This window comes from Euphorbia lathyris, chromosome 3 (genome assembly GCF_963576675.1).
Source record: "Euphorbia lathyris chromosome 3, ddEupLath1.1, whole genome shotgun sequence".
NCBI lineage: Eukaryota > Viridiplantae > Streptophyta > Magnoliopsida > Malpighiales > Euphorbiaceae > Euphorbia > Euphorbia lathyris.
In genome coordinates this window covers 93,919,675-93,945,738 of record NC_088912.1, presented here as the reverse complement: position 1 = coordinate 93,945,738, position 26,064 = coordinate 93,919,675, and the positions used below count along the sequence as shown (strand labels likewise).

At 35.1% G+C, this 26,064-nt stretch overlaps 1 long non-coding RNA gene and 1 pseudogene across 1 annotated transcript; both read right to left on the bottom strand.

Moving 5' to 3' along the window:
• Nucleotides 1-4,686: 4,686 nt before the first annotated feature.
• Nucleotides 4,687-5,745, bottom strand: LOC136222790 (cytosolic sulfotransferase 5-like; annotated as a pseudogene).
• Nucleotides 5,746-14,966: 9,221 nt separating this feature from the next.
• Nucleotides 14,967-17,924, bottom strand: LOC136223706 (uncharacterized). The gene is made up of 5 exons (XR_010686078.1): nt 17,633-17,924; nt 17,293-17,557; nt 17,119-17,214; nt 15,455-15,713; nt 14,967-15,355 (listed from the first exon to the last, which is right to left on the bottom strand). It is a non-coding gene; the product is annotated as an uncharacterized lncRNA (long non-coding RNA).
• Between the last annotated feature and the right edge of the window lie 8,140 nt (nt 17,925-26,064).

The window sequence follows — 26,064 nt, the reverse complement described above, 5'->3', positions numbered from 1 at the left end:
CTTCCATTACACTAGTTTTGTTCCTCCCTCTCAAACTTTTCTAAGCAATATAAACTATCTTGTTGTTCCACTACTTTTCAACTTTAACTGCACAAGTTTAGATGTCTTTTAAGTTAACCTCGGGAAACGAATGGATGTCAGATTGCACATCTGTCTGCCCAAATCGCTTTCAAAACAGTGGTTCTTGCCACGGCATATTTCCAATTCTTGATAAGTTTTTCCGTAACCAATTTACTTTCGTACAATATTACCAGGATGTATAGAGGGCAGTCTGATAATGAAGTTTACATAGAAACTGTGTATCCCGGTGCTTAGGCAAGTGTCCGCGGCCTTAAATTGATCTAAAATATTGAAGTTTAAAATGAATTATGGTGAAAGATAGAAGCTTAGCTAAAAGAAGGAATTTTGGTGATTTGCAGTTTGTTCAGCCTGATATTCTTCCACTTGTTTCTTTATATAGTTCCAACATTTTCTATTGGAGAAAAACTCGGATAATTACAGCTTCATTTTAGAACTTTCTCCTACCAAGGAGCTTATGTACAGAGATGTATTCTTGATATGTAACTCATCGATGACTGCGTAGTAGGAGTCATGTTCAATTCACTTGACTCTTCTTACAAAAGGGTATCCGTATTCTCCTATTACCTATTACCTATGTTTCAGAGAAACAGAAACGCAAACTGGAATGGAAACCAAAACCGACACACGCAGGGGCGTAGACAGGGGGGCCTGGGGCGTGGCCCTTCCAGCCGCCGGAACCATCTTGACCCAGGTAATTTCGGCTCCCTGCCTCAAAAAAATTATTTTAAGCCTATTAGGTACTTCCTAAATCTAAATTTTTTTCTTTGGACCTATTAGGCCTATCTAAATCCAAATTTCTAATTTTTTTTATGTGTTAGTCCTCCTTAAATCCAAATTTCTATTTTTTTTTACCTGTTAGGCTCCTCTTACATCCAAATTATTAATTTTTTTGGTGTGGTAGGCCTCTTAAATCAAAATTTTTAATTTATTTACCTGTTTAGTACTCTCTAAATCCAATTTTTTTTACATGTTAGGAATATTAAACAAAATCTAGCTTAATTTAGAGCAATTGTACATTAATACTTAAAAATTGGTTATTGACCACTCAAATTATAATACGCATATATACCAAAAAAAAATGAGCAAATTCGATTTAGCAAAATTTTGTGTTTTTTTTTTTTTTTTTTGCGAACGCACATGTAAAATGGGCCTCCCAATCGAGTAATCCTGTATTTTCCACTGGTCACACGGAAACATTATTTCTAAGAAAATTTAGTAAGGAAACGATAATCGAAACCCAAAAGAAACTGAAACGGACAAGAAACGCGGAAACGCTAATGAGGAAGAGTTTCCGTGCAACATATATAGCCTATTAGTAATAAAGTATTAGATAAACATGAAATTTTGAGTATAATGCAATCATTGGTTCCATCAAAGTACTATTTCTAATTTCTCTTTAGCAGATTGTTCTTTCTAGTTTTGGGTCAGGCGAACAACATCTGAAGCTCACAACTATAATGTTTCAACATAATTAGATTAGTTTTGTGCTTTGATTAATTATTTTGCTGTAAGCCTCAATAATCAATGTAATGATTTTCTTTCAACACAATTCTTTCAATACAAGTGTGATGTGATCTTTGTTTTATTATATATTTGTTTAATAAAGGGTCAATGGGTTGCAGCCTAGTACAGTGGGTATTTTTTTAATTTAGAAATGACATTTTTTTTTTTTTTTTTGTAGTGGAGTAGTAGGTAGGGTGGATTGGATGCTAACAACCAACCCCATAGATGTTATTAGGATCGGTTGCTTTTATAACCGATCCTAAAGGATCAACAGACTTTAATGATCTTTGTCACAGTTAATATAAGATATATATATAATTGGACCTTCACTATCAATTAGAATTTTTAGTTGAATCGGTTCCATGACATGGTATCAGAGCTTTTTGGACCAAACGGTCGAGGGTTCGAATTCAATGGTGGTATATCATTCGTTCATTATGAACACGTAAACTTCAAATTGGGTTTTTGAAAAATAATCCTAACCAATACTTGTTTTCCTTTTCAACTCATTTTGCGCTTTCAATTGAATTAGAACACACAAAAACATAAATCATACATAAAGGTATATAAAAATGAAAGCTTAAGGTCCAAAAATGGAGGTTATATGGAGAGGGGTTTTAAGAGAAAGATGGAATAAGATGAAGGGGTTAGGGGTGATACGTCGAGATTTCATGGAAAATTAATTGTTATGGGAAGTGGAGAAAGTGTTTCGGGAAGGGGAAAAGTTGTATTATGTAGTGGTTTTGGCAGGTTTTATGCCTTTCGGGAAGACATAAGGGTTGTCTCACGACATATGGGTATGTGAAATCGAAGGAAACATCGTGTTTCTGATTTATCACTTCACACGACGTGTTACCACCATGTGAGTCAATAGCGACGTGAGTTAGCAACGTGCATCGCTATTGACTGATTCAAGCGAAGCGCGTACCCCAAACGTGTCGCGCTATTGATTGATTGAATAGTGACACGCGTTCTCCAAGCATATCACTATCGACATATTGAAATAAATATACATATAAATATCAATAGCAATGTGCGTTTCCCACGAGCGTTGCTATTGACTCATCAATAGTGACGAATATTATCTACCAGAGTCACTATTGATAAATTCATTTCGATTAGAAAATTATAGAAGGATCAATATAGTGATGCACGTTACCTATGAGCGTTGCTATTGACCATCACAATGACGTACTTTATCGATGAGCGTCGCTATTGAGCCATCAAATTATGAATATAGTTAAATATATTGTATTTGCGACGCGACATTTAAACGCGCGTCCCATAGTCATTTGTGACACTCTTCAACTTGACGCGTCGCAAATGATAAATTTATTAGTGACACGCATTACTATAGTCATCGCTATTGACGCATAACTAATGGCGATTTTTGCACGAGTGAGCACACGACGAATTTTTCGGTGCGACTTCATGCATACTCGTGCTCATCTCAAACTCTTTCTAGTGCACCTAACTGCATAATCCGTCCTCGGACACGCCATCTCTGCAAAGATTGAAACAACGCATCTAGCACAATATCGACTCACCATAACAGAAAATGATTGGAGGAAAAGCTCAAGCTAATACTAAGGTCTAAAAATATCTTTTATTATATTAACTCTTACGGTAAACAAAATAACAAGGATTATTTTTCTTAGGGATAAGATACCAAAATAGGCCTATTATTTTTTAGGAAGTATCAATTTAAGCTTCACGTAATAAATAACACCAATATAGGCTTAACGTTTAAAAAAGTGTTTCAGTTTAGGTCTCGATAATGGAATGTGACACATCGTTCATATTACTCTATTTAAAAACGTTGAGCCTACATTGATATATGTAATAAATGTGCCTAATGATTAATTTAATAGAAAAAAAACACCAAAGTGATGGTGCAAGGAGTCAAACCATGCACATTAGTTTATCATGGACGCTACTTACCACTGTACTAGTAGCTTCTATTGCTTAATATTTGACGCATGCACTTATTAATATCGATTAAATGTGCATAATAATGAATTATTAATAAAAAAAGAAATGTGCATAATAATGAATTATTAATACAAAAAAATGTGCATAATAATGAATTATTAATAGAAAAAAAATCCAAAAACATGCTCCAATTTCTTATTTATTTAATTTCTCTATATTTTTGTAATTTATGTTTAAAATGTTAAGGATGATGTTCTAAATAATGTTACTTATGTTCTAAACTTTATAATTTGTGTTCTAAAATTTAAGTATAATGTTTTAAAAAAATCAGTAAATATCTAGATCATTTTTGCATTTGTTCTATAATATAATTTATAACTCATGTTCGAAAAAACATACGCATGTACTAAAAAAACATAATGTATGTTCTAAACTTTATAGTTTGTGTTCCAAAAATTAAAATATATAATCTAACGTATGTTCTAAAAAATATGTCGTACGTTCTAAACTTTATAGTTCATGTTTTAAAAGTTAAAATATATGTTTTAACGTATGTTTTAAAAAATATATCGCATGTTCTAAACTTTATAGTTTGTGTTCTAAAAATTAAAACATATATTCTAAATTTCATGTCATAAGTTCTAAATATATCGTATATTAATATGAAATTTGATTAAAATATATAATATATTTTTATTTAAAAAATATAGTATTCGATCTTTTTTAGCCTCGGAGGCATTTAATAATATATAAATAAAAGAATTGTATAATGAACAAACTAAAGAAAATGTATTTTTATTTAAAAAATATAGTATTAGATTTTTTTTAGCATTAGAGGTACTTAATAGTATATAAATAAAAGAATCGTATAATTAACAAACTAAAGGAAATGTCCCAACGGTAGTTGTGCGCGCGCTCCACTCCCCAACACCCCCAGATTCGAATCCCTCCATTCCTGCTGAATTTGATATTATTGGATTTAATATATACCCATATCATCATATAATCTAAAGTTTAACATGACATTCAACATGATGAGCACCTTTTGCAATATTTTTCTAATAAAAAAAAATAAAACACCCATAACTTAAAGCTCAAAAACATGTGTGTGAGACCACAACTTATGAGATTAATGTTTCTTCTTGTGGTACAGAGATGGACTGATTATACTCAGGTAAAAAGTTTAAAAGACAAACCAGATCTTTTAGTTTTTCTTGCATCACATTCTCCATATGTTTCTTCTTTGAAGGGCTTAGATAGTTAACCCATTCCCCAACCTCACCTTTTCTAAAGAATTCCTTATTTCTGTCTTCTTTTGACAAATAAAATCCATTTTTGTTCACCTCCAAATCCTTCAATTTCTTTAAACTACAAAGTTTCACAATTTCTTCAATAACACCATCTCTTTCTTCGTCTTTCGAAAAAGGGTACCCAATAAACTCTGCTATTTTCTTCAAGCAAGAGACATTATCTTCCTTCAAGTCTTCATATTTCAAAAACAACACTTTATTCGGCTTCACCAAGCTTTCCTTCCAGTATCCTAACACATTATCCCAGTAGGATCCGTACCAACTTATCCCCCAAAATACACATCAAAGAAATCATCCATAGACATTTCATCATATTCTTTGTATAATCCAATTTCACGGTAATGGTACTAAAGGGAGACTGCAGAATCAAAAGGGTTGCGGCAAATGTAAACAATTCGACACTTTGAGTCCTTAATGGACTCTGGCAAAGCTGAAAAGGGAAAGTGTGAGGAAAAAAGCCGAGGACATGGAAGAATAGTAAGATCAGGAACTTGGTCTTGAGCATATAAATTGGAATCAAGAAAGGTGAATAAGAACATGAGGGTTTGAAGTAAGCAGTGGGGTATTAGAAGGGGTATAACGGGTTCGATTAACAATGGAGAAGATCAAAGCTTTGAGCCAAGTAGTGCCGGATTTCGGATTGGATGCAACTATAATATCTGTGTCTTGAGCTTGGAAGCATCTTTGGAATGAAATTACACCATAAAGAAATCTTGTTAGGCTCCAAAACCCTTGATAGAAACACAACTCAGTATTTGTACCTTCCAATGCTCTTGGAAGGGAAGAAAGAAGCTCTTTAATTTGTTGGTCAATATCTTCAACCAGTTTTGAAGAAGAGGAAAATGTGGATGAGTTCTCTTGCTCCATTTTCGGCCTTAGAATGAACAATTAGTTGGACTTGAAACGATGTAATTTTGTTAATAAATAGAATTGTGAGGTTTCAACCATTAATCTAATACAATTTAAAATAATTATTTGATCCAGCAGCTTAATGTATAAATACTTTAATAATACATTTAGTTAAGATATACAGTAATATTTAGATGACTTTAATAATACATTTAGTTAAGGTCTAAAGTAATATTGTAACAAAAGAAAAAAGGTATAAAGTAATATTTACTTGACTTTGGATTCCAATTAATTATACCAAATGGTTGAAGTCTGTGCATGTTACTTTTGTAATTATTTTGAAGGCTTAATACATCATTTGCCCCCGAACTTATCCAAAACGCTTGATTGGTTCCTGAACTTTCAAAGTGTCCCGATAGCCCCCTCAACTTGTATAAAATGTTTAGTTAGCCCCCTGAATTTGCATAAAATGCAATTAATTGATCACTCGATTGCAAAAAAAAGTAAGTTAAATGCGGAAGATGTATTGCACGAGTCTTAAATAAAGTAAAATGACCAAAATCGGAGTATGCGCACTACAAAAAAAATGGTCTATCACGACACTAAAATTTATGGTTTAACGACGCTTTCCAGCGTCTCTAAATGCTTACCCACGCTTTTTAAAGTGTCGTCACAAGTGTCGTTAAATCGCGTGTCGTTAAATTTAACGACGCATAAACCTTATGTAGGTAAATTTGATCCGACGACATTTCGCATACAAACGTCGTCATGTCCCCAACGCTTATATTTTAAACGTCGTAATATTTTCCAATTTATTTATTTTTATTTTTCAAAATTTCCAATACATTTTAATAAAGCGTTGCAAATTTCACGACACATAATTTTTCTTACGTCGTTATTTCATTACAAAAAATATGCATAACGTCTTAACATTCCGACATTTTAATTTATAAGTGTCTCCAAAGTCATGAGATTAGATTAAATTATATAAATATCTACATTTAATTGGATGAAATCCTATTATTTCCTTAATAATTAATGACATGTTTTTAACATGTCTCAAAATGAAGACACTTTCATAAGAGTTCTTTACATTCCAACTATAACGAAATTTGATAGAACACAAAAAGAAAAGAATATATACATGAACAAGTATCTGAATGTCAATCAAAGAAGATATTTTATTAAACCAATTTAAACTCATCAAAATGTACACGTAAAAAATCATTACAAAGATCCTGAATAATATAAAAAAAAATATTGAATAAATATCAATCTACAAATAAAAAATCTGAAGTTTGAGCCGTTCAGATTGAATGAAAGGCTAAATTCAGCCCTCTCTTCCTCCGCTGCAAAAAATCAACAAAAAAAAAAGAAAGAATTAGAGAAAAAAACACTTCTAAAATTTCCAAATTCACTGACAGTATTACCAATATTTTAATTTACAACATGCTTGTAGCAGCATTAACTCCTCATGTAGAATCTGTTGCTTCAATCTTTTGTCGAGCCAATTTCGCGCCTCTTTCTGAAGAACAAAATTTAGCATAGAAAATCAATACAAGATAAAGGAATTATGAATTCAGTATGACTAAAATGAGATAAGCACTTGCCCATTCATCTATTACAAGACCTTCCCGAACCACAAATGCCCAGTTTCAGGTGGAGATTTCATTCGAGCTTCCATAGCAGCCTCAGTGACTAAAGCTTCAGTTTTTACAATGACTTCGAAAAAATCAAAAACCCAAAGGTCATTCATTATCTTGGACATATTTTGCCTACAATAAAAAAAATGGAAACAGATATACAAAATAACTCACACGACTAGGATGTTGCACATCGGAAAAGATAACCCTTATATTCGTTCAACCGTTGTCGTATCCTTTTTATTTGCTGTACAAAAGCATCTTGATTCGTATTAATTCTTAAAATTTGGAAGCAAAATTGAAAGGGGAATTGGATTTAGTGTTACAGGCCATGTAATGAGGCCGCTATAGATGGAAGATGGAGCAGGAGTAAAAAGGAGAAGAGGAAGGGATGAGAGATTGGATAAGTTAATGGGGATGATTAGATTTACATTTTGCAATTTATATAAATAGAAAGAAGAGGGTCTTCATAAATATGTAGAAAAATAAAATTAACTATAAAATATATCATTAAAAAATAAAAAATAATTTTCTATATAGAAATAGAGAAATAAATAGGATTTTTTTTTACATTTAGGCTATACATGTAACGAGATTTAATATTAATTGTTTTTAAAAATAGTAACAAAAAATTAAAATTAAGTGATTTAAAATACGACACAAATAGAAAAAGTGTGGTCGAAATTTTAAATATAGGAACAAAATTAGAAAGTGTCTTCTACTAAAAAAAACTTATCAGGACACTTTTTATCATCGCAAAACCCAAACTGTCTATAAGCAAAAAAAAATACCGACGCTTTTCTCTAAATATGTAGCTAATTTTTTTAAAATACCAACAAAGAATTCAAAGTGTCATTAAGTGGTTATCAAATGCAACACAAAAGCAAAAGTGTGGCTGATTTTTTAGGTACGGGGATAAATAAATAAAATATATTTAAATAAAAACTATTGGGACACTTTGTCATGACACAAATTATATACTGTCTTTTACTTTAATAAAATACCGACATATTTTTTTTAAAACGTAGTTAATTTTTCAAAAATGCCATCAAATAATAAAAAGCGTCATTGAGTGATAATAAAATCCGACACAAATATAAAAGCGTGGCTTAATTTGAAAATATCAAGACACATGCTGAAAAGCGTCGCTAAAAAAGTGTCGTAATATACCCTTTTTTTGTAGTGGCGGTTCTAATATTAGAGAAGGCAAGTTGTATAGTTGAGCAAACAATAACTTGCTTTTTAATCTTTTTTTAATTATGTAATAACATTCTATGATGCGTGAAATATATCTTCCGCATTTAACTTACTTTTTTACGACCGAGTAATCAATTGATTACATTTTACGCAAGTTCAGGGGGCTAACTGAACATTTTATGCAAGTTCAGAAAGCTATTGGAATATTTTGAAAGTTCATGGGGTCAATCAAATTTTTTAGACAAGTTCAGGGAGCAAATGATGTATTAAGCCTATTTTGAAATAAACATTATTATTTTTTTTTTGGTAGGCAAAGGAAGAAAAAAAAACAAAAAACCAAAAAAATTAACCCGGGATTAGCCTGGGAAAACTAACCCCAACTTGATCATCAGAAAGCAATGAATAAAGGAAGTCCGGAGGCGACGAGAAGGTAGAGACTCCTAGCATCCTCACCTGGCTCTCAGCAGAAAGGCGGTCAGCAACCCTGTTCTGCTCCCTGAAGACATGCCCAAAATTGATGGTATCGAATGAAGAGCATAACCTTTTGATCCCTTTTAGTAAATTTTGGCTGCCCAAACATAAAGACTTATTTTTAGAGATAATTTTAACTGCTTTTAGGTTGTCAGATTCCATAAGTGTGAGCTGTTTTGGTTTTATAAAATTGTCATCAATTATTCCTAATTTGCCGCAAGAGAAACCATTATGGTAAAGCAAAAGTCTGCACATGTCACTTTCCAAAACCCTAGGTTTTCCATCAGTTATAGAACAAGGAAAAATAATTTAATACAAATTAACGGAATCTATACAGAGAATAATGACATATTAAAAATTAAGTTTGATGATATAATCTATTTAATTTTATACTTAATTATGATATTTATGTATTTGATCCAATAAAAATTAGCAGAAAACCCCAATTTCCATGTACTTCGTGAGTAGATACTTTCAATTCGAGAGATATAATTGGCGACAAAGATAGAGTTTGAAAAGGATCGAAAGAAAGAACATTGTTAAATCTAAACTAAAAAAGAATTTTCAAATGTAATGTGAACAAATTGAAATTCTGTATAAACCCTAATCTCTTAAAGAAGTATGAAATTTCACTATGTCATTTTCCCTTTCACATGACACAAGATACATGACTGACATTTGTTTTGGTGTTGTCCGAATATTTTTCGTGACAGTATTTTAAATTTCTGTCATATGAAAGCGTAATTAAAAACGCGCTTGATTCACATGTGGCGTTCCGATGACAGAATCCTGTCACCCAAAGAAAACGCGCATTTTTGTTAAACTCCACTTGCTCATCAGATGACACCTGCAATAAATGACTGTCATTGTATTAATTATATCTTAGCATTCTTTCCACAAGTTAGTATTTTATTTATTTATTAGAAATAATCAAAGGAGGCTTAGTCTCAGTCATATTTAAAAGGGTAGACAAAACTACCACTTCCAAATAAGCAAATAGGAGTTTTTCTTCAAGAACATGCAAATTTTGAGAGGGAGTTCCAGATCACAGAGATGATGGAGACATAGGCCATTACCGATTTTTTATCATAAGTAAAAAGAGATTCTAATTCTATGAAGCACCAATACAGGCTACAATTCCATTTATTTAATTAAAAAAACCAGTGAGGGTTGATCCGAGTGGTCAGATGTTGAACCTCTGTTTGATAGGTTTGACGTTCAATTACACTGTAAATCCTTATCGGTAGTTTGTCCTGATCTTGGAAATGGGTAGACCTGCCATTACCTAAACTTTTTTTCTTCTTTTCACAAAAAAAAAATACAAATGAATGATTAGAAATATGTGAAAAAACGGCATGGGCACTGCAATTTTATTTATATAACATCTTGAGATTGTACCATATAACAATGCTGGTCTAATTGCCATCTGATAGAATTTTCCCTTCAATCTATTAGGCATGCCGGGGTCACAAAGGAAACCCGTAGCACTCTTCCACTTCGACCAACCAGCTTTAATCCTATGAGCAACATCTCCATCTACTTCTCCATCTGTTTGGATAATAAGATCCTAAATACCGGAAGCAGTCTGAGGCCTGAACAACTCTCCCATCTAGGGTGATTGTCCCTGCCTCCCTACTCCTATAGCCGCTAAACTTACACTCCAAATATTCTGTATTACTTCGGCTCAACTTAAAGCCTCTAGATTCTAGAGTTTGTCTCCATAGTTCCAACTTCCTCTCCACTCATTCTTTCGTCTCATCAACCAACACAATATCATCTGCAAACAGCATGCACCATGGTATGCCATCTTGAAGTGAACTTGTTAGTTCATCCATAACGATGGCAAAAAGAAATGGGCTTAGTGCGGAACTTTGATGCACTCCAATCGTAATAGGAAACTCTTCAGTCTTCCCAACACTAGTACGTACACTCGTGCATGCTCCATCATACATGTCATTTATGATGTCAATATATTTCTGCGAAATGCCTTTCCTTATCAAGGCCCACCAAAGTATTTCCCTTGGTACCTTATCATATGCTTTCTCCAAGTCAATGAAAACCATATGCAAGTCTTTCTTCTTATTTCGATAGTGCTTCATTAATTGTCTCATTAGATGGATGACTTCCATAGTTGATCTTCCTGGCATAAAGCCAAATTGGTTTTCTGAGATCTTCACCGGCCTCCTTAGTCTTTGTTCGATCACTCGCTCCCAAAGTTTCATAGTGTGACTCATTAATTTGATTTCCCGATAGTTGGCACAATCTTGGACATCGCCTTTGTTCTTATACAAAGGGATTAAGATACTTTTCCTCCATTCTGATGGCATCCTATTGTTTCTCCAAATTTTGTTGAAGAACGTCGTCAACCATTCGATTCCTCTTTCTCCCAAACATCTCCAAATCTCCATAGGGATGCCATCAGGTCCTACTGCTTTCTTCAACTTCATCTTACTTAATGCTATTTTGACTTCACCCTTTTGAATTCTCCGCAGGCATTCATGATTTATCATATCGTGATGGATACTTATATCTCCAACATCTTGTCTGCGATCTCCATTAAATAAGTCATCAAAATAGGACCTCCATCGTTCCTTGATATCCTTATCTCCAACTAGGACTTTCTGGTCCACATCCTTCACACATTTAACTTTTCCGAGATCTCGCGTCTTCCTATCTCTCATCCGAGCAATTCTATATATGTCTCTTTCCCCTTCTTTCGTATCCAATCTTGTATACAGATGCCGATTCACCTTTGCTCTAGCATCTCGTATGGCCTTCTTTACTTCCCTTTTAGCCTCTTTGTATTTTTCGTAGTTCTCGTCACTCCTACATTTCCCCAATATTCTATAGGATTCTCGTTTACTCTTTACTGCTTGTCGTACTTCTTCTATCCACCAAGATGTGTCCTTACCCGGTGGCATGCTACCTTTAGATTCCCCTAGAACTTCCTTCGCTACTTCCCTTGTACTATGCTCCATCTTAGTCCATATCGAATCTATATCTAAATCCATATTACAAGTCCAAATATCTTTTTTGGTCATCTCATCCACAAATTTTTGTTGATTCTCCCCTTGCAATTTCCACCACTTAATCTTAGTCTCTACTTGTGGTGTTTATTTTCTTATACATTTCCTACTTCGAAAATCAAGCACCACTACTCTATGTTGGATTGTCGTACTCTCACCAGGGATCACCTTACAATCAATATAACTCTTTCTCCAAGCACTCCTTACTAAGAAGAAGTCAATTTGGCTCGCATTACCGCCACTCCGATAAGTCACTAAGTGGGATGTTCTCTTCATAAACCACGTGTTCATGATACTCAAGTCATAGGCTGATGCGAATTTCAAAATATCTTTTCCTGCTTCATTCTTATCTCGAAAACCATACCCTCCATGAACACTCTCAAACCCCTCTCGCCTAGAACCCACGTGTCCATTGAGATCACCCCCTAGTACCATTTTTTCATCCCTAGGAACCTGTTGCACCACTTCCTCTAAGTCCTCCCAAAAAGCTTGTCTTATAGAGACATCTAATCTTATTTGTGGCGCATATGCACTAATGACATTCACAACCTTATCCCCTATCACTAGCTTAACACTCATAATTCTATCACTCTTCCTAGACACCGCTACTACATCATCAATATACTCCATATCAATAAGAATACCTACTCCATTTCTACCCTTATCCTTTCCTGAGTACCAAAGCTTATAACCCCAAGGAGCTATCTCTCTAGCCTTGGCTCCAACCCACTTGGTTTCTTGTAGGCACATTATATTTATTCTCCTCCTCTTCATAACATCTACAATTTCAGCTAATCTTCCTGTCAAAGAACCTATGTTCCATGTCCCAAAGCGTAACCTACTACCCTTACCCCTACCCCTACCATTACCATGGACTAGCTTATTTACCCGCAACCCTTGCATATTTGACACCACCCCCGGGTCCTGGGGTGGCGTGCCGCTTCGGGGCGACGACCTAGCAACCCTTGCACATTTATAACTACACCCGGGTCTAGGAAGTGCAGCGCGTCGCTGAGTAGGGAACGCCCCAATGATTTTTATATCATGGTTTATGTCATAAGATGTGGCTAAGTTTTACGCTGGCCGCCACAAACCTACCGCAACCCTCCTCATTTGTCTGGGCTTGGGACCGGCTGTAAAGGCCACCAAGTGACCCTCCCAGGCAGAGTTATAAAAGAACAAAACGCAAAGAAATTTAACAAATTATTACTACAACTCAATTAGACAATAATGAACAGAAAAATCCCAATTTCCATGTATTTCTTGACTAGATAATTCAGTATATATATACATACACACCTGTCTACGGGTACGGGTATTCACTCAGTTCGTCCAGCCCTGTGAACTTTGGTCGGATTTGGACAATGAAATTGATCATAAGCCCAGCCCGGTCCAAGCCCTCCTATTTTTTGGACGAGTTTAGGATTGATAAAAATTAGCATGGCTTGGCCCAGTCCGGTCCCCTATTAATATTGATTATTAATTTATATATTAAATATTTAATTTTAAGTATAAATTTTATTTTTTATAATTAAAAATTATGTATATATTTTTAGGTGGGTTTATATGCGTTTGGCTTGGGATTTGATTTCTAAGCCCGATCCCGTCTAAATTAATAATGAGTTGGGCTTGGACTGAGCATTATTACATGAAAACCCGATAGGCTCGGTCTGATCTCGATCCAGCTCGACCCACGGACAATTTTATATATATAGAGAGATATAATTGCGACAAAGAGAGATTATTAGGCGATCGAGATTCCGATGCTTGATCATGTTCTTTACTTTCACGAGAGTTATAATATTAGTAAATAACAAAGTTAAGTGACTTTTACGTTAAATTTTGAAGTTGTATTGCAATAATGATAACAAGAGAAATGTTAAGTGGTCAGAAGTGTAATTTACCACAATAACTTTTAAAGACAAAGTGTTGGTCTCTAATTTGAGAGCAGAATATGACATCCGTCTTTTGCTACAAACGTGCTAATCACGGACTAATATCATTGGCTAAATAGACATTGAATTCAATTGCGTCCCTAAAACTGTTTCATACTTTTCTTATAGTGTTATGGATACTAATAAGTAACTCGTTATTTTTTTTTTGTTCTTATATACAACTTTCTGGAGTGGGAAGGGTATCCATCTTATTATAAATTGGGAATAGTAAATAGATTAAGGACGTGATTAATCATTGTCCTTACCGAGATATTAATATCCACTATTAATTGCTATTGAGTTTTTGATTAAGTTTCCTCTAAGATTTTCCTAACACGAAATAAATAAAAAAAAATGAAAATCATAAATGTGAAGGATTAAGCATATTTATAACCAAAAAATTGGTTACCAAAACAGTTAAAATATGTTAAATCTTATCTGAAAACTAGTAATTGATAAAACTTTTCTATTCCTTCTTATTCTTCCATGTGGATTCCCACAATACCAATACTAAAAATTAATATCCAACAATCTTTAAATAGAGTTATACATAAATGTAGGTATTTTATAGGACTAATTACATATAACTCACAATAGGTTTAAATAAATATATTTTTCTCATTCTAATAAGATTAATTCTTATCTTGTCAAACACTCTAAACATAATAGTACAGAAACGCTTACTTGTGTCGCACCTTTTTCAGGTTGTTGTGTCGCACTTTTGTGCGACACAACAGGGATGCGACACAACAACTTTGTATCGCTCTTGAGAGCGACATAAGCTACTCATCTGTTGTGTCGCACTTGTCACGCGCGCGATACAATTGTGACGCGCTTCTAGAGTGCGCGACACAAGCTCCCCGATTAATCTGGTACACTTTGTGTCGCTCCTTCCTCACGCGCAACACTAAATATTGATATTTTTTAAAAAAAAAATTTACAAAATTTTGCAGCATTTAGCATAAAATTTTATAATCAAAATTTACTTGATTCTACATGATATTATAGAACATACACATAAAACTACAAGTACCACATTGCATAAATACATACATATTCAAAATATAATCACAACTTAATTGCTTCAAGAAATAGTTGCATATATAACAATTAAAATTCAACTTGTCATATTCAAGTTTGTACCAACTTGTGCAAGAATATCCCTAAACTTCTGCTCAAACGCCAATTCCATTTCCTTAGTCTTCTTATCAACCTCGTGTTGAATTATTGATTGCGTTTCCTCCCTATGAAACTTGGCATCTAACCCAGAACTAGGTCCCCAAACATCTCTATGGCAAGTCCCACCACCAAATCCTTGCACACTACCACTACCATCTCTGCTTCCGATAGAACGAGATAGACCTATTTGGAACAAACTCTCTTGCAATTGCTTTTTGCTTCCACTCATCCTAGTCAAATAAAATTATGCTTAAATTTAGTAACTTCATCACATACAATTAATTTATGAAATACATAATAACATTTGTAAATAATCTTAATTTACTTACAATTCCCTTTTGAACTTTCTAAGTTTCCTCATTGGACATATAGATTTCCTTCCTTGTCTAGTACTGACCTTGCAAGCATCCTCAAAGCAGTCCTATCTGGCATACTCACCCCAGAAGCAGTTGAATCCGTAGACATAGAAGTTGGTTTATACAACCCTTTGCTTTTCCATATACGTTCATTTTGAGAATATGGTCTTTGACCCATATGATGAGGATGCTTATATTTAGACCGACTTTCTTTCGCTTTGACACTTTTTTCCTAATTATAAAAAATTTATACACAATTAAAGAGATGCAGATATCTGAATGACAGAGATGCAGAAAAAATCTTATAAACAGAGGTAGGGAAAGAAAGTATATGCTAATTGGAAAGAAAAAATCTTATAATACGCTAATTTGTTAAACCCATATATGCTAATATACATAATCTTCATTGACGTGCCTGAGCTCTCAATGATGTTAGCAATCTGTAAGCTAAGAAATCTTACCATCAAAAAATTAAGAAATTCGTAAAAGAAATTTTATAGCTTAGAGTGAAAACAGATTTCTCCTTCTCGTACACAGCACCATTAGACATAGACACAGATCTCATACAATTGCTAGATAACATATTTTACCTGACAGGCTCAATAACTCATTAGAGTTTTCTAATATCCATCAAAAAGTTCACTAGAGTGTGTATTTGCAAAATAAACACATGCCCATAGTTTTAAAAAGCGAAAGACAAGTCAAGGCGACAAGGGCAAAATATCGCCTTGAGGCGAGGCGACGGCCTCTCGCACATGAGGCGACAAAAAATTAGAAAATAAAATAAAATTAAATTAACTCAATAAAAACTAGTAGTACTTAAGGATAGTTTAATTTCTAAACTTGTAAACCAAAATAACTTAAAGTCTAATAATAAAGTGCTAATTCTTAAATCAAAATAGCATAATATCAAGCATCTACCTAGCATACTTGGAGACTATTGATCATGTTTGGCAAGAGGAGTTCCATAGTCCTCTTTATGCAACTGCACGTTATCTTAACTCATCTTTATTTTATAACCCCAGTTTCTCCTCCAATAAAGTTGTCCAAAAAGGTTTACTTGATTGTATAGAAACACCTTAGAACCTAATTTGTATGCTCAAGTTACAATCACAAGTCAGATAAAATTCTAGGAGGGAGCTGTGGGAAGCAGAAACTCGGTGGTGGAGGAGAAGAAGAGAGAGCCGTTGGAGTTTTTGGGGGGTGTCTGTGTCTGTCTCTTTAATTTTATCGGGCTGGTCTGTTGTTTTTTTGGTTTTAATATAAATTAGGGTTTTTTTTTAAAGAAAAGGCTGACTTAACGCCTCACCTGCAAGAGGCGATCGCCTCTCGCCTTAGACCGCCTCTCGCCTGAGAGGGTGAGGCGATCGCCTCTTGAAGGTAAGTCGCCTTCCAGGCGGTGAGGTGATCGCCTCTGTCGCCTCGCCTTTTTAAACTATGCACATGCCTCAATAACAATAAGGTGCCCTTCAAAGAGCAAATACCACTATGAACCCAAAGAAATAATATGGTAATTTAATGGGGTTTCATTACCTATTTTGAAGTGTAACTTCATAAAGTGCAATCCTAAATTAAGAAACTATATATACACATTAAAGAAAGCCCAATAAGAAAATGTTTTAAAATAAAAATCTGACCTTTTGGATTTGCTCTAAAACAGAACCTTCATATGCCCGACATTATCACCACATATTTTGACAGGTCTGGCCATTCAAATTCTTGAGGGGTTTGGTCTGCATTCAGAGAACCAATTCAAAAATAAGAATTCTCCAAACAAATATTAAGGTTTAAATTCAACATATAAAGTTTACATTGAGCAACCAGTAGACTTGGGAACTCTTCTTGCCACTGATCGAAACAACCACATAGATCTAAGAATCTTTACGAATGAAGAGCCTGGTTAAACTTTGAGTGAATAAATGATAATCAATGGTCATCAACAATCAAAGGAAAACTTTAATTTGAAATCAAATCCCAAAAACTAGCCATCAAAAGTGAACATTGAAAAGCTAAAGTCGATCAAAACCAGTATTTCTGTGACCGAAGAAAGTAGGCAGACGACCTTTTTTAGAAAATCTGCAGAAACAGAAAAAAATAGGTTTATTAGATATAGAACACAGCTTAAAAAAAATTCGAAGATCTGAATCATACCAATGCTTAAAGACACGGGAAAAGTGAATCCATTAACAAACGAACCAAAAATGATATCCAGAAACAGAAAATGTAGTCGACGTCCGACTGAATAAACGGAAGGGTATTCGAGATTCATGAAAAAAAAGAGACAAAAATGGAAGCTCAGAAGCCTCAACTTATTCGCAGATGAAAACCGTTGAAGGAGGCGGCTACCTTTGAGAGACTGGATTTCTTTGAAGGAGGCGGCTGCTTTCTAAATTAGAAAATAGGTAAAAAACAAGCCAGTCTGAGGATATGAGATCGAAGCCCTAGGATAGTATGCTGAAAAGGCAAATTTGCCCTTTCTAAATGGCATCGTTTTTCTTACTATCTTTTTGGATTATTTTTTTAATTAGCAGAAGGGAAGGGACAGCAAATTAAAGGAGAGTATCAGGAATTAATTGGAAAAAAGGGTCATGTTTTTCATATTATTGATATTGATCCTACCATTTATGTATTAGGTTAGAATTAGAATATTTTTTTAATTTGATTAAATTCGAAATAAAATCTAATTGGAACTGTTTAATTATGCAAATTAATATGAAATTTAATAATAAAAAGACAACAAAAGCAACATTAGTAATAATAATATATATCTAAAAAATAATTAAAAAATAAATGGATTTTGTGCCATTATGTAATTGTAAATTATACCTAAAAAATTTACATAAATTTTGATGAAAAATATTTTTTTCAAATGATTTTATTATGTGTCGCTTTCATGTCACGTTATTAAGTTGTGTGTAATTTTTTATCACCACTGAATTTATTTAAAATTAAGCGACAAAAAAATAAATATATAAAATATATTATTTATTATTATTATTTATTATTTAACTCCTACAAATTAATATGTAGGAGAAAAAACTAATTTGTAGGAGATTGTAGGTGAGTTATGGAGGGAATCTTTAGTATGTACATGCTAGTATTTGATTTTCATCCCTTTTTTTTAATTCTTTAGTATTTTAAGAAATATGAAGAAAAAATAATTATATTCAAATAGTAGTTCGTATTAGTTGTGTTGCACTTTTAAAAATGAGCGACACAAAGATAACACACTACTTGTGTCGCGTTTATAAAAGGAGCGACACAAAGATAACACACTCTTTGTGTCGTTTTGGTAAAGGCGCGTCACAAGTTTGCTCTTGTGTCACACTGTAAGACAGGCGATACAAGAAGTAACTTATTTGTGACGCACGCTCTTCAAGCACGACACAAGTGATGACACAGAATACTTAGTTGTGTCGCGTTTACAGAACGCGCGACACTAGTTACTCTGTTGTGTCGCTTTCTCTTCAAGCGCGACACAAGTGAGCATTTCTGTAATACTCAAAATGTCAAGATGCAACCGTTCGTAAGAATAAGGTGAGAGTTATCTTTAAATACATTTTAGATAAATATTAAACCTCCCATGAATTTTCGCAGAATAAATATTAAACCTCTCATGGATTTTCGCAGAATAAATATTAAACCTCCCATGGATTTTCTCAGAGTTTTTTTTTTTTTTGAATAAAAATAGACAGAAGATTGGGCATGCTTCTCTTCCTCTCCCATGATTTGGGAATTCAAATTCATGATATTTAAGCCTTTCATGGATTTTCAATGAATTTGGGAATTTTGTTTATAGGAGAACCTCCTGATATTCCAGTTTTATGAATATCAGTTTAATTGATGAAATATATGATAGATGTAGATGGTCTTCAAAATTAACAGATATAAATTAGTGTTAAGGTGTATTTTACTCATCCTTCCTATTCTTATATTCCTACTGTATTAAACATTTGTGAAAGTTCCAGATTGTTCAAATTTTTATGCATGCCGGAATTGTAATTTTTTACATTCTTTTCCTGTGTATCTTCTGTTCCATTTTACATTACAAAAAAAAAATGCACAAAAGGGAAAAGGAATTATAAGATTGATTAAGGGAATTAGTAGAAATATTGCAAACATAAACTATTATAAAAAAATCAGAAAAGGAGGATGAAAGAAAATAAATTGAGGAAGGAAGAAGAACTACGGTGCTGTTTGATAAAACATAAAATTAAGTACTGAAAAATTAAGTGCTGGATTTTAAGTGCTGAATATTATAAATACTGAAAATATTAAGCTATAAAACTGTTTGGTTTTTATCGAAAATTAAGTGCTGAATGTAATTAATCTATTTGATAACTATAATACGAGAAAATACAAAACAATAAATTGGACAATTTTACCCTTTTATATTTTTTATTAGTTTTTATCTTTTTATATTAATTCAACTAATATAAAGAAAACAAATAAATAAAATGGACATTGTACAAATATTATAAATTTTCAAATGGAACTAATACATCATGGTTTTTTCCTTAAACAAAACAACACCATGGCTGCTTATTATATCAAAGAATCCATCTAAAAGATCAAACTAAACTAATAAAACAAAGGCGCAAAAAAAAAAAAAAAAATCAGAGAAGACGTTGATTTGCCCTTAAATTTAGGGGTATAATAGTCCATAGAATAAAAAATAATTAAAATGTTTTGTTGAGCGTGTTAAGTGGATATTTTAAGTAAAAAAATTTAACTTATCATTTTAAGTGCATTTTAACTTAATTGGATAATTTAAGTGATTAACAAAAAGTGGTTATCAAACACACTTATTTAATTTAAGTGTTTAATATATTAATTTAAGTGCTTTTTTTAGTTATCAAACAAGGCCGCGTATATAAGAACAAGAAGAAAATGGGGTATTAAAGAAGAAGATGGAAGGAAAAGTGGAAAGTGAATTTATAAAAAACCCTTAGTTATTTAATGTTTAATTTTGAGTATTTTATTGTCATAACCGTTTGAGTATGACAAAAGCAGTATATTTTATAGGTTATTACAGTAAAGGAAACAAAAGCTTTTACAGGAAAGGCATGGAGTCCGAAATCCAGAACAAAAGGAAGAAGAAGAAGAAGAGACTTTTGGAGTCTCCTGGATGTTTACGTGTTTGGGAGAAGGATAGAGTCTTAATCTGTCTGACTCAAATACAGTGAACATAATAAATCAAAGCTTGGTGACCTTTCACTTAGCCAAGGGCACAATAGTCATTTCGCAGCTTGAAGGGTATTTCAGACTTTCACCAGATCATTAGGGTTTTCTAGAAGAGCCTCATACCCTTGTGGTGGTCACTACCTTACCCAATTATCTCCTAAGGAAATCATCACCCTTCATCATATCTAGAATTGATCAATGGTGATGATTTATCCACTTGTCCTCTTTGTTTTCTTTTCTTAGTCACCAAGATTACTTGCTCAATACACCTAGTAAGATTATAAAATGTAATAGTTAGCAAAGTATCTTTTTTAATGAGAAATACAAGGATTTAGTATTTCCTTACCTCATTCATTTTCATATGGTATCAGAGAAATCTTTGTTTTAAAGGTTCCACCTTTAAACCACCATGGCTGCACCTTTGATAACCTCTAGCAGTCCCTATCACCTACCGCAAAATGAGACCCCCTCTTTGGCATTAGTATCACAAGTCCTCACCGGACCAAACTACCACCAGTGGTCGAGAGCTGTTAAGGTGGCTTTGATGTCGAAAAACAAGTTTTCCTTTGTTGATGGCACCATCCAAGCTCCGGCACTCAATGACCCAATGTATAATCAGTGGGAGAGATGTAATAACATGGTGATGTCCTGGATTCATCACGCGTTGTCTCCATGCATTGCCCGGAGCATCATGTGGCTCGATAAAGCAGATCAAGTCTGGGCAGATCTGCGAGAACGTTTTGCACAAACGGATTCAATCAGAATCCTGGAGTTACGAAGAGAAATCCATAATCTCAAACAAGGAAATGGAAGTGTTTCCGATTACTATACCTGCTTGAAGATTCTATATGATGAGCTCATGAATCTTAGGCCAATGCCCAAGTGCACTTGCAGACAGGCGTGTAGCTGCGAAGCTTTCAAAACACTCCGTGATCAACAGGATGCGGATCAAGTCATCACCTTTCTTCAAGGCCTGAACGACTCTTACTCCACGATCTGTTCGCAGATCTTATTGATCGAACCTTTGCCTTCTCTCAACAAGGCCTTTGCCCTGGCAACCCAACATGAACGCCAAATAGGCCTTGTACCTGTCAAGAACAACGAAGGGGATGAAAGCAGTATGTTCGCAGGCCTCACTAATGCTCAGAACAGACAACATAACAAGCCAGGCAACTCAAGGTATAATAACAGAAAAACAAATAGCAAAAACTCATCACTATGCACATACTGTGGCAATACAGGTCATACAGAGGAGATATGCTTCAAGAAGCATGGGTATCCACCGAACTATGGCAATAGAAATAAGGGAGGTCCTTTCAGAACAAATCAACCGAAAGCAAATGCTGCAGTAAACCAGAACAGGGATTTTGGGGACTCAGGAGAGGAGGATAACAAGCAGGCAAACACAGAATCATTCTCCCTCACCAAAGAGCAATATAACACACTTGTTTCCTTATTGCCACAGAAGCTTTCCGGAAAAGCTCCGGCCTCAAGAAGCAGTGTCAACACCTTCTTTAAAAGAGAAGGATCTGGTAAAACCCTAAATCCTAACTCTCATTCATCATGTTGGATAATAGACACCGGAGCTACAGATCACATCATTTGTGATACTAGAGCATACAGTTCATACACAGAAATAGACCAATGTTGGGTAAATTTGCCAAATGGGGAAAGGGTCAAAGCAAAATACATAGGCACAGTGATTCTTAGCCCACAGCTCATTCTGCACAATGCATTATGCATACCTGCTTTTGATTATAACCTGATCTCAACTATGCATAGTAATAACGGGTTCAGTATGTACAATACAGGACACAACAAGTTGGAAGAAGATTGGCTTGGCTAGAGAGCGTGAAGGTCTCTATTACTTGGAATACCCAGTGCCTAGTTTTCATTCTGTTTTTTCAATCAAAGCCGATATGTGGCATTTACGTTTCGGCCATCCCTCTTATGAGCGATTAAAAGGCCTTAACCTCTCTTGTAATGATTTTGATTCCTTCAAATCAATGCCATGTGACATTTGTCAAAGAGCAAAACAGAAAAAACAACCATTTTCCTTAAGTCACAGCATAGCAAAGAAATGTTTTGACTTAATTCACGCAGACATTTGGGGTCCAGTAAAAGAGTCACACACCAACAAGCATTACTTCTTGACCATACTTGATGACTATAGCAGGTACACATGGATTACATTAATGCAAAACAAGGGGGAAGCAAGCACTGCCCTACAGCTATTTTGCAAATATATCAGTACCCAATTTGACACAAATGTGAAAACAATCAGAACGGATAACGGACCAGAGTTCGTCATGAAGGAATTCTATGCCACAAACGGTATTATCCATCAAACTTCTTGCCCGGAGACACCACAACAGAACGGAAGGGTCGAAAGAAAACACCTTGATATCATGAACACTACAAGAGCGCTCATGTTACAAAGTGGTTTACCCAAAGAATACTGGACAGAGGAAGTCAGTCATGCTGTTTACCTTATAAATAGGTTACCCTCTACACCAATTCAAGGACAAACACCTTATGAACGCATATACGGTGAACCAGGCAGCCTAGAAGATCTCAAAGTCTTTGGTTGTTTGGCTTACGCCTCGTCACTTGACCGGCACAAGACCAAATTCACAGACAGAGCAATTAAGTGCATCTTCCTAGGCTACAGACATGGCACCAAAGGCTTCAAGTTATTAAATCTAACAACTAATGTTGTTTTCTTTTCCAGGAATGTCAAGTTTTTTGAGCAACACTTTCCTTTCAACAATCAAACAGCAATCACATCACACTGCAGTGAGGAAGAATTATACATCCTGCACATGACACCCATGCAAGACGATGATATTGACACCGAAGAGGATCATGCATTTCAAGATATAGTGCAGCAAGTAGATATCACACAGGCAATTGAAAATCAAGGCACAGCAGATATCACAACAGACATCAACACACATGTCATAACCGAGCAAACACAGAATGCAACAGGCAGGCCTCAACGAACTAGGTAACCACCATCATATTTAAAGGATTACCACCTGGCCTTAGTCAAAGGCTCCGCCCTGCCTTGTTTCACTCATTCACCGCATGGTCCTTCTAAGCACCTCTCTTATGATAGGTTATCCCCTGCCAAGCGTGTTTTCTCCCTTAATCTTACATGTCACCAAGAGCCTGCGAGTTACACAGAAGCCAAATCAGACGAGAACTGGCAGTAAGCTATGCAAAGAGAACTTAAAGCATTAGAAGCCAATCACACATGGGATATAACGACATTACCTGGAGGAAAGAAGCCCATCGGGTGTCGTTGGGTGTACAAGATCAAACACAACGCTGATGGGAGCATTGCCCGTTTTAAAGCTCGCCTAGTGGCCAAAGGGTATTCTCAGCAAGAAGGAGTGGACTTCAATGCTACCTTTGCACCTGTAGCAAAGTTCACCACCATTAGAACAGTCTTAGCAATTGCAATCGCAAAAGAATGGCATATACACCAATTGGACATAGACAATGCTTACTTACACGGAGATCTCCACGAAGACGTGTACATGCAGCTACCTCCAGGAATGAAATCAACCAACCCGCAACAAGTTTGCAAGCTCAACAAGTCTCTTTATGGTCTTCGGCAGGCGGGTCGACAATGGAATGCCAAGCTCACAGCCACCGTCCGGCACATGGGGTTCACTCAGTCCTCTGCTGATCCATCCCTTTTCACCAAGCATGAAGGTGAACATAGTACCATTTTGCTTATATATGTCGATGATGTTATTTTGACAGGGAGCCACATGCCAACAATCAATTTTGCAAAACAACATCTTGACACATCATTTAGCATCAAGGATCTCGGCAACCTCCATTACTTCCTTGGTTTCGAGTTTGCTCGAAACAAGCACGGCATGCATATGTCACAAAGAAAATACGTGTTAGAGCTTTTACAAGAAATGGAGTTTCTTGACTGTAAACCAGCATCATCACCAGCCTTACCAAACCACAAACCACCCCCAAACACAAATATCATCCCCGATATCACATCTTACAGGAAAATAATAGGCAAACTATTATACCTCACACACACAAGGCCAGATATTTCATACATTGTAAACCAACTTTCACAGCATCTTAATCAACCAAACACTGATGACCAAAATCGAGTTCATAGAATTCTAAGATACCTTAAGGGGACTGTTGGTTTGGGTCTCTTTTTCTCTGCATGCAACAATCTACAACTTCAGGCGTTCACAGACTCCGATTGGGCCACTTGCCCGGAGACTCGTAAGTCCATCACCGGCTACGCCGTCTTCCTCGGCACCCCTCTCATCTCATGGCGATCAAAGAAACAGAACACTGTTTCGCGGTCATCATCGGAGGCCGAATACAGGGCCATGGCATCCACCTCTTGCGAGATCCACTGGATTCGGAACCTCCTCACCGATCTCCGTCTTCCTCCGACCACCGCTTCGTTAATGTTCTGTGACAACACCTCCGCCATGCACATAGCCCAGAACCCTGTCTTTCACGAACGCACCAAGCACATCGACATCGACTGCCATGTGATTCGAGAACGAGTCCAGGCCGGGCTTATTCGTCTCAAGCCGATCTCCTCATCTCTACAGCTTGCAGATCTTTTTACAAAGGCTCAACACTCACCACACCTTCGTTTCCTCATTGACAAACTTGGCTTGAAGAATCCCTATCAAGTCTAGTTTGAGGGAGGCTATTACAGTAAAGGAAACAAAAGCTTTTACAGGAAAGGCATGGAGTCCGAAATCCAGAACAAAAGGAAGAAGAAGAAGAAGAGACTTTTGGAGTCTCCTGGATGTTTACGTGTTTGGGAGAAGGATAGAGTCTTAATCTGTCTGACTCAAATACAGTGAACATAATAAATCAAAGCTTGGTGACCTTTCACTTAGCCAAGGGCACAATAGTCATTTCGTAGCTTGAAGGGTATTTCAGACTTTCACCAGATCATTAGGGTTTTCTAGAAGAGCCTCATACCCTTGTGGTGGTCACTGCCTTACCCAATTATCTCCTAAGGAAATCATCACCCTTCATCATATCTAGAATTGATCAATGGTGATGATTTATCCACTTGTCCTCTTTGTTTTCTTTTCTTAGTCACCAAGATTACTTGCTCAATACACCTAGTAAGATTATAAAATGTAATAGTTAGCAAAGTATCTTTTTTAATGAGAAATACAAGGATTTAGTATTTCCTTACCTCATTCATTTTCATATAGGTTATTGATAATATTATTATACAAAATTGTTTTATTGACAAACAAAAGAAAACTAACTAATTTCCTCTATTTTATATTGAAGTGAAATTCTGCACATGTTACTAACCCTAGGGTTTCATCTGTCATAGGAACAAAACGCAAAGAAATTTAACAAATTATTACTACAAA